General features: G+C 38.6%; 1 pseudogene; it reads right to left on the bottom strand.

Annotated features, from left to right (window-relative positions):
* LOC102473169 (uncharacterized) overlaps nt 1–5,345 on the bottom strand; it is a 26,846-nt pseudogene extending 21,501 nt beyond the window's left edge.
* Nucleotides 5,346–10,348: the final 5,003 nt, after the last annotated feature.

The following is a 10,348-nucleotide window of genomic DNA, read 5'->3' as shown; positions in this document are numbered from 1 at the left end:
TTTCATGGAGAGCTGGCCTGGTGCTGGCAAATTCTTTCAGGTTTTCTTTGTCTGAGAAGATTTTAATCTTTTTTTCCCATATGAAAGATAATCTTGCAGTATACAATAATCTTGGTTGAAATTGTTTCTCTCTTAACACTTTCAATACATCTTCCCATTATTTCCTTGCTTGCATTGTTTCTGTTGAGAAGTCCGGTGTTAGCCTGATAGAGTGACCTTTGTAAGTCACTTGTCATTTCTCTCTTGCCAGTTTTAGTATCTTATCTTTACCTGTGGTCTTAGCCAGTCTGGCTATGATATGCCTTGGGGAAGATCTTCTTGGATTGATTCTATATGGTGTCCTTTGTATTTCTTAGGTCTGGATGTTTGAGTGCCTCTCTATGCTTGGGAAATTTTCTTCCAAGATTTCATGGAATAGGTTTTCCATGCTCTTATAAGTTTCTTCATCTTCTGGGATACCAATTATTCAGATGTTAAAATGTCTAATGGAATCTAGTAATTCTCCTATGTTATCTTCATGGTTTTTTGTTATATTCTCTATCTTGTTGGTGTTTTCCTCCAGGTCAGAAGTTTTATCTTCTACATCAGAGATTTGACCTTCAGCATGGTCTAATCTACTTTTAATACTTTTGAGAGTTTTTTTGATTTCCTGTATTACAGACTTCACCTTTAATAGTCCCATCTTATTCTTTCTTAGCATTTCTTCCTTCATATCATTGAAGGACTTTCTCATCTCCTGTAGTTCATTATCTCTTTTCTGTTCCAGCTCATAGTATTTGTTCAACATGAATGTTCTAAACACTATCTCGGACATTTTGGTAATGTCCTCTATTTTTTCAAGAAAAGGAAGAGAGTTACTGTGTTCCTTTGATGGAGACATATTCCTGCTTTATTCAGGCCTGAGATTCTTCTACTTCTAACCATTGAAAGATGTGTTCCCTTGGAAAAACCTTTTACAAGAATGTTTCTTCAAAGAGGAATAAGTGTGTTTCCTTTCTGATGTGAAATGGAGACAGCCATAGTCTCTCTTCAATTATGTTTAGTAACATAATCCAAGAAAAAGTATTCTCTTCAGGTGTCCAAAGAAATATATCTCCTTCTTCACAGGTGGTTCAGTGAAAAGGAGGATTCCAGAGAGATTTAATATGATAGAATGTCTCAGAATTGTAATTCTAGACCTATCTAGACAGTGAGGGATGGTGTAGATAAAGGAAGTGAGGACTGAATAAGTGGGAAAAAATAATAAGTAGAATAAAGACACACCTGGCCCAGAGGTCGAAAGAGGGGAGTGTGGTGTAGTAGGACTGAGCGCATTTCTATGTGCTAATCAGAAGAGAGAAATTTACAAATGAAAGCTGTGGGTAAAGGGACAGAAAAATAAAGGAAAAAAAAAGTGTACCTGTCTGAAAGATGGTTGTTGGGCTTGGGGGTCCCAGGTCTGAAGCTATGGGTGGCTGTCCTCTCTCGAAATTCCTGGCCCAGGGGTCCAAAGATGGGAGTGTGGTGTGGTAGGACTGAGGGCATTCCTATGTGTTAATCAGAAGAGAGAAATTTACAAATGAAAGCTGTGGGTAAAGGGACAGAAAAATAAAGGAAAAAAAAAAGTTTTACCTGGCTGAAAGAGGGTTTCTGGCTTGGGGGTCCCAGGTAAGAAGCTAGGAGGGCTTCCTCCCTCGAAGTTCCTGGCCCAGGGGTCAAAAGATGGGAGTGTGGTGTGGTAGGACTGAGGGTGTTCCTATGTGTTAATCAGAAGTGAGAAATACACAAATGAAAGATGTGGGTAAGGGGACAGGAAAAGAAAGGAAAAAAAAATAAGTGTACCTGGCTGAAAGAGGGTTATCTGGCTTGGGGTTCCCGGGTCTGAAGCAACAGGGGGCAGTCCTCCCTTGAAGTTCCTGTACAAAGGTCGAAAGATGGGAGTGTGGTGTGGTAGGACTGAAGACGTTCCTATGTGTTAACCAGAAGACAGAAATTTACAAATCAAAGACGTGGGTAAGAGGACAGAAAAATAAAGGAAAAAAAAAAGGTGTACCTGGCTGAAAGAGGGGTGTGTGGCTTGGTGGTCCAGGGTCTGAAGCTACAGGGGGATGTCCTCCCTCGAAGTTCCTGTCCCAGGGCTCCAAAGATGGGAGTGTGTTGTGGTAGGACTGAGCGTGTTCCTATGTGTTAATCAGAAGAGAGAAATTTACAAATGAAAGATGTTAATAGGGGACATAAAATGAAAAAAAAAATAAGTGTACCTGGCTGAAAGAGGGGTTTCTGGCTTGGGGGTCCATGTCTGAAGCTACAGGGGGCAATCCTCCCTCGAATTTCCTGACCCAGGGGTCCAAAGATGGGAGTGTGCTGTGGTAGGACTGAGGGCATTCCTATGTGTTAATCAGAAAAGAGAAATTTACAAATGAAAGACGTGAATAGGGGACAGAAAAAAGAAAGGAAAAAATGAATGTGTATCTGGCTAAAAGAGGGTTGTCTAGTTCAGGGGTCCTGGGTCTGAAGCTATGGGGAGCAGTCCTCCCTCAAAGTTCCTGACCCAGGGATCGAAAGATGGGAGTGTAGTGTGGTAGGACTGAGGGCGTTCCTATGTGTTAGTCAGAAGAGAGAAATTTACAAATGAAAGACGTTGGTGAGAGGACAGAAAAAGAAAGGGAAAACAAAAGTGTACCTGGCTGAAAGAGCGGTATCTGGCTTAGAGGTCCCGGATCTGATGCTACAGGGGACAATCCTCCATTGAAGTTCCTGTCCCACATGTCGAGAGATGGGAGTGTGGTAGGACTGAGGGCGTTACCATGTGTTATTTAGAAGAGAGAAATTTACAAATGAATGACTTGGGTAAGGGGACAGAAAAAGAAAGGGAAAACAAAAGTGTAACCTGGCTAAAAGAGGGGTGACTGGCTTGGGGGTCCCAGGTCGGAAGATACTGGGGGAAGTCCTCCCTCAATGTTCCTGGCCCAGGTGTCGAAAGAAGGGAGTGTGGTATGGTAGGACTGAGGGCTTTCATTTGTGTTAATCAGAAGAAAGAAATTTACAAATGAAAGATGTAGGTAAGAGAACAGAAAAAGAAAGGAAAAAAAAATGTTACCTGGCAGAAAGAAGGGTGTGTGGCTTGGTGGTCCAGGGTCTGAAGCTATGGGGTGCAGTCCTCCCTCGAAGTTCTTGTCCCAGGCTGCCAAAGATGGGATTGTGGTGTGGTAGGACTGAGGGCGTTCCTATGTGTTAATCAGAAGGGAGAAATTTACAAATGAAAGACATGGGTAATGGGACAGAAAAAGAAAGGAAAAAAAAATGTGTACCTGGCTGAAAGAGGGTTGTCTGGCTTGGGGGTTCCTAGTCTGAAAATAAGGGGGACAGTCTTCCCTCGAAGTTCCTGGCCCTGGGGTCAAAAGATGGGTGTGTCTTGTGGTAGGACTGAGGATGTTCCTATTTGTTAATCAGAAGAGAGAAATTTACAAATGAAAGACATGGGTAAGGGGACAGTAAAAGAAAGGAAGAAAAAAAAAGGTGTACCTGGCTGAATACGGGGTGTCTGGCTTGGGGGTCCTGGGTCTGAAACTAGGGGGCCAGTCCACCATCTTATTTCCTGTCCCAGGCATCCAAAGATGGGAGTGTGGTGTGGTAAGACTGAGGAGACTGTAACACACAAAGGAAGGGGGGGTATGAGACGCGAGGGTCCAGCTCTCACCACCTGCTTAGGTCTAGATAAGGGCTCTCAGCTAAGGATTTGGATGACCTTGCCTCGGAGGTGCTGGGCCCTCCCGTTTTCCACTTATCTGAGAGTTCCCAGACTCCTGGTTCCCGTCCTTGAGGCCCTAACAAAGTGGGCTCCGTCCCTGAAGACTCAACAGGGTAGTGATTAAGCTAACTTCCCCAGCATTCCCTAACATGGCGGTGATTATGCTAACTCAGCCTAACACCTGACTGAAAGAATGGTGTCTGGGTTCGGGGTCCCAGTTCTGAAGCTACAGGGAGCAGTCCTCCCTCAAAGTTCCTGGCCCAGGTGTTGAAAGATTGGAGTGTTTTGTGGTAGGACTGCGGGCGTTCCTATGTGTTATTCAGAAGAGAGACATTTACCAATGAAAGACGTGGGTAAGGGGACAGAAAAAGAAAGGAAGAAAAAGGGTACCCTGGCTGAAAGAGGGGTGTCTGGCTAGGGGATCCCTGGTCTGAAGCTACGGGGGGCTGTCCTCCCTCAAATTGCCTGGCCCAGATGTCAAAAGATGGGAGTGTGGTTTGGTAGGACTGAGGGTGTTCCTATGTGTTAATCAGAAGAGAGAAATTTACAAATGAAAGAATTGAATAGGGGACAGGAAAAAGAAAGGAAAAAAAATAGGGTTTACCTGACTGAAAAAGGGTTGTCTGGCTTGGGGGTTCTGGGTCTGAAGCTGGGGGGGGGCAGTCTTCCCTCGAAATTCCTGGCCCAGTGGGCGTAAGATGGGAGTGTTGTGTGGTAGGACTGAGGGCGTTCCTATGTGTTAATCAGAAGAGAGAAATTTACAAATGAAAGAATTGAATAGGGGACAGGAAAAAGAAAGGAAAAAAAATAGGGTTTACCTGACTGAAAAAGGGTTGTCTGGCTTGGGGGTTCTGGGTCTGAAGCTGGGGGGGGGCAGTCTTCCCTCGAAATTCCTGGCCCAGGGGTCGAAAGATGGGAGCGTCCAGGAATATTTTCAAGCTTATATTTGCATAATCTGATTTTTCATTTTATGTTTTATAATCTATTTATAGAAAGTTGTTTTAATATGACTATCATTTTATCTATTGGTTTTCAGGATATAATGGAAGAAACCTATAATTTTTATAGTATACCTCAATTTCTTTATCTGATACATTAACTATTATTTAAAGTACTGACAATATCTCCTTATTTTCCCTTCTTTTTGGTTTATCTAGAAAACTTCTCTAGTTTTCAGCATTTATTTATCAGTCTTAAATGTTGATTTTTAAGGACATCCAATATAATTTTAATTTTTCTAGCTTATCTTCATTCTGATTCTTTCTAACTATTCACTTTCACACACATCCCCTTTTTGAGGTATACATGTCTTTAACACTTTCTTCATCAATTTAATAGACATTTTCTTACAACCTATTTAGATGGCAAACCTTTTTTCATTTAGTTTCCATAAGAACATTTTCAGAGCTCTTTCTTTTTTTCCTTTGGTCTCTGATTATATTTCTTTTTTTAATTATTTTTAATACGTTTTTGCCTTTGGGTGCAAGCACTCTCTGGAAAGAGAGGAAGACAGAGACAGAGAGAGGAAAAATGATAAATCACTCCCTTGGGGATTACCACACCACAATCCCTTTTTCTTACATTCTTCTGCCAGGATCTTAGCTTGCACACCCATACTGCCCAGAATGAATTTCAAGCCAATGGGTCTAGGACTTGAACCATGGTAAGCCATGTGAAGTCTGACGACCTAACCATATGCCATCTGTTGGTCCCTCCTTTTTGCATTTTTCTACAATCTTCTTTCACAGCCTTTCATTTTTGTATTCTTTTTGAAATAAATTAAAATATTTTCAGAACGAGAGTGTGTCAAGTGACATTATCCTCAATTACAGATAACACTGACAATGTTTGCCTACATCTACATCATATCCGGCAATTCACACATGTAGAATCTAAACTCAGCCTAGTTTCTGAGACCAGAATTTTCTTCTCTTGTTGTTTTGTTTTTTAAGCTTTTACATATTTTAATAATCTCTCATCAAAACTTTTATTACAAGGATGAAAATGAAAAGCAATAAAAACATTCTATTCTTAAGTTTTGTTTTCAGTAATACCAATACAAAGATAGAGACAAAATTCAAGGCTTTGTCAGTCTTCTTACCCAAGATCCTGCCTTGTGTACATCAAAATCTTAACATTACACAAGTATACATTCCAATTATCAAAATAACACACAATATAATATAATTATGTACAATTATCTTTTGTCGACACAATATAATAATACTGCAAATAAATGAATTAATGAATAAATAGAAAAACAAGAAAAAGATGTTAGGATATTTTTCAAGAATTTCCATGGGATCTGATGCTGACACAATAGTAATGCAACTGGGCCAATATGAGAAAGTCCAGGTTTTGTCCTGAGACCTCCTTTTATGTATTGAGTGCCACAAAGCTATTGCTACATGGGCTCTCCCTGTTCATTTGAGTTCCACATTACTCTGGATAGCCTGCTGATAAATATTGAGATTAGTTGACAAGCCAAAAGATCAATGGGGAGAAGAGATCTGATCAAGACAACCAGAAAACAAAGAACAGTTAAGGGAAAATCTGAATAAATTCAGAGAATAGTGAACTTTTGCTCATATTGCTAGGTATGAGACATAGGCAAGTTTTCATCATTTTAATGTTTTAGGAATAGAAAAGACATGGATTCAAGAAGCTCTGTGTTGAAAGTCAGGGATGCCTTTCAGTCTGCTTCCTTTATGTCCTATGATTTGACTCCACAGTTTCTTTATGGCATTCTTTATCTCCATGTTTCTCAGTGTGTAGATCAGAGGGTTGAGCACAGAGGTAATTATGGTGTAGAAAAGTCCAAACACTTTGTCTTCTGGTAAAGTTGTTGCTGGATGAAAGTAAATGAACAGTAAAGGAGGAAAGTAAAAAAACCACCGCAGCGATATATGAACTGCATGCTGAAAGAGCTTTGTGGCGATTCTCCACTGGGGTAGGACCTGAAGGTATATAAGATCACAGCGTAAGACATCAACAAGACCACAAAAGTCACTGAGGCCCATGAGGCCAGAATTGGCAATGACCAAGAAACCAATTCTTCTTGTGTAAGAAGACGGCAAGGAGGAACTGATCAAAGGAATGAAGGAATCCTCTGGACAGGAAGCAGCAATCAGAGCATTACATCTCCTTCTGCTCATGATGACAGTGTAGTGCAGGGACTTGCAAATGGCCATGTAGCAGTCATAGGCCATTCCAGTAAGGATGAAGACCTCAATCCCTCCAAAGAAGTGCATGGTAAAGAGCTGTGTCATGCACCTATTGAAGGAAATGGGCTTTTTTTTGCTAATAAGTCAATGATTAGCTTGGGGGTCACAGTAGATGTATAGCAAAGGTCAGAGAGAGAGAGAGGTAACTCAGTAAAAAATACATGGGCTGGTTAGTAAGTTGACTGCAGGTGATAGAAATCATAATAACAAGGTTTCCAGTCAAAATTGCAATGCAACAAAGGAAAAACAGTAAAAAGCAGAGGACCTCTATATTCTTTTTTTTGAGAAAGCCCTAGAAGAATAAATTCTGTGATGTTATTATTGTACCTCATGATTCCAGAGCAGTTTGTAGAAACCTGAAATGAAATATATTACCAGTTCTTATGAGATTTATTTAAATATGTGGTGCATATAATTCCCTTTTTGCAGCAGATTATAATAAAAGTGATTTGAATTTTGAAAAAAATAGAAATTTGATTTTTATTTAAAAGTGCTTACTTCTTGAGCTTCTTTCACTTTCTTGAAAATGTTAATTATTGGTAAACTTTATTAGCCCCAAAGATGGTCTTGTAAAATGCATCATATTTATGTAAATATTCTCTTCACATAATACTATACATAACTGGATATTATGCCCCAATAGAACTATAGAACTGACTCCTTTAGCAAAAAAAAATCTGCTGTTTTCACTGTTTATTATTGAAAATATGCCCATTAAATATTGTTATTTATTATTAAAAAATTAAACATAAAGAGTAAAAGTAACATAACAATGTAAATATGTGAAGTATTGGGTCATCTGAAAAGTCATGATGCATTTTTGCATAGAAAAACATGGAAAAAATATGTCATGACTTTTCCAATTACCTAATATAATATGCAGTTAAGGTGGTATGTGAGAAATTTCCTGCCATATTTCCTATGAAAAAAGGTTCTAAATCAGCATGCAGAATGTTGTATCAGAACATGAAAAATTATATATGACTTCTCTTGAGGATATTTAATGAATGTGGTTAATTTACAAATTTATTTTATTTATTAGCAAAAGATTATAAGACAACCAAAAGGATTGCAAAAGAAGTTCTTTTAAATTTTTTAATATAATTTTGAAGAGATTTTTGCTCTAGGGTGTGTGTGCTGCTGGAGAGACAGAGAGAGACAGAATGTGAGAAATCGCCCCCTTATGGGGGATGGCCACACTGTAATTTCTTCTCCTCCATTGTCCTCTCGAGATTTTGGGCATGCATGCACACACACACCGGTGTGAGTTTAAAGCTGCTGTGTCCTGTACTCAAACTGGGGTCAGCCATGTGGGAGTCCAGCGATATAACCATTACACCATCTGCTGGTGCTGACAAAAGAAGTGTATTATCTGTATTTTTCAGAGCATCTCAGACTTAAAAACTATATAGGTATTTGAAATTCAGCAAGACATTTGAGAACAATAATAGTAAATTAGTTTGTAGTAATTTAGTCTCACCCAATGCCTTCTCTGATTCTGTAAATTATCGTTTGTTTAATTAATATAAACAAATTGTTAAACTTTACTTAATCAGCCATCTTGAAAGTGTACAAGTTGTCTTCATGAAAGATGATGAACATATTTAAGAATAGCCAGTGCCCTGGCAGTTGAGGCAGCTGGATCCCATGTGCAAGATTCAAATTCTGGACCAGTGGGTTAAAAAACATGCTGGGCATATGTGCATTCAAGCCCAAAATCCCAGCAAAAGGCATAAATAGAGGAGAAGAGATTGTAGCATGGCCATGAGGGTGATTTCTTGTTCTTTACTTCTTTCTCTTTCTCTCTCCATCTCTCCCTCTCTCTGTCTCTTCACAGCAAGCACACATGTCCTGTGACAAAAATAAATAAATAAATAAATAAATAAAATATTATTCATAAATTTTGAAATGTTTGCAGTAAAATAAATTTGTAATTTCTTTCATTTTTTCTTTTATAATTTCTTACTTACATGCAATTATTGTGTATATTTGTGAGGTATAATATGGTTTATAAGAGCATGATAATCAAATTAAGGATATTACCACACTTGCCATCTTTTTGCTCTTAAGATTTATTTATTTCATTTTATTTATTATTATTCTTTAATTTAATCAGAGAGATAAAGAGAAAGTGAGAAAGGAAGCCTCAAGGTCTGGGATTTGAACCACAGTTGGCCATGTGAGAGTCCAGTGCCTTAACCATCACATTGTCTTCCATACCCCATATTCACCATTTTCTTTTTTTTTTTCTTTGAGAAATTTTTGCTATAGGGTGTATGCATTCACCAAAGAGACAAAGTGAGAAATCATCCCCTAGGGTGATCATCTCGCTGCAATCCCTTCTCCATTTTCCTCTTGGGATTTTGGGCACACACGCACACACACGTGCCTCCCATGAGTTTCTAGCCTCTGTGTCTGGGACTGGAAACATGGTTGGCCATGTGGGACTCCAGTGACATAACCATTATGTCATCTGCTGGCCCCAAAACTCACCTTCTCCAACAAAGACCATTACATTATATTATATACTTTTGATTTTCACTCTACTATTTTATTTTATTTTATTTTATTATTTTATTTATTTATTTATTTTAGGATAGGAGTTGCCACTGGAGAGACAGAAAGAGGTAGAAAGCAAGAAATCACACTCCTACATCCCCCCACATCCTCCACCCTACACCCACCAGGGATGGCCATACTGCAATCCTTTCTTCTCCATTTTCTTCTCTGGATTTTGGGCATGAATGCACACACACACACACCTGTTTTTTAAGTCCATTGAGCTTGGAACTTGAACCATAGTCAATTTCGTGGGTGTCCAGGAATATAACCACTGCACCATCTGCTAGTCCCTCTACTGTCTTCTAATGTTTCAATTTCTACCAGAGTGAAGACATTTGTTTTTGCAGTCCACTGGTATCGCCCTGCTTCTTTCAGTTCCCACATTACCAGTCTTAGCATTTCTGGCTGACTTTTCTCTCTTTCATTCTCATTATTTTTAGTTCCCTTGCTGTTCATCTTTGTTATAAATAATAAAATGGAACTCTACTAATGTCTCTGTGGTAATAACTATTAAACTCTAGGACAAATAAATACATTTCTATTGGTAGAATTTCAAATGTGATTGATAGACTAAGTAAGACTATTGAGAAACAATCTATTAATCATCTCACTAATTTATACTGTAAATTGTCCACTTTGATTATATAAAATATTGAACCATGTTACTTAAAATATTTTATGTCAATTGCTTATAATGTCAGCCCCAAAATATTTTTGTGCTTTATTTTCAAAACCATAATCTTCTCGTTCTCTTTTCAATAAATTTATGGTTAAATTTCAGAACATAAAATTCTTAAAATAGAGTTTGTAAAGAGAAAATAAAATCAGTCTC

This window comes from Tupaia chinensis, unplaced genomic scaffold (genome assembly GCF_000334495.1).
Source record: "Tupaia chinensis unplaced genomic scaffold, TupChi_1.0 Scaffold147959_1, whole genome shotgun sequence".
NCBI classification, from domain to species: Eukaryota; Metazoa; Chordata; class Mammalia; order Scandentia; family Tupaiidae; genus Tupaia; species Tupaia belangeri.
This window is presented reverse-complemented; position numbering and strand designations above follow the sequence as displayed.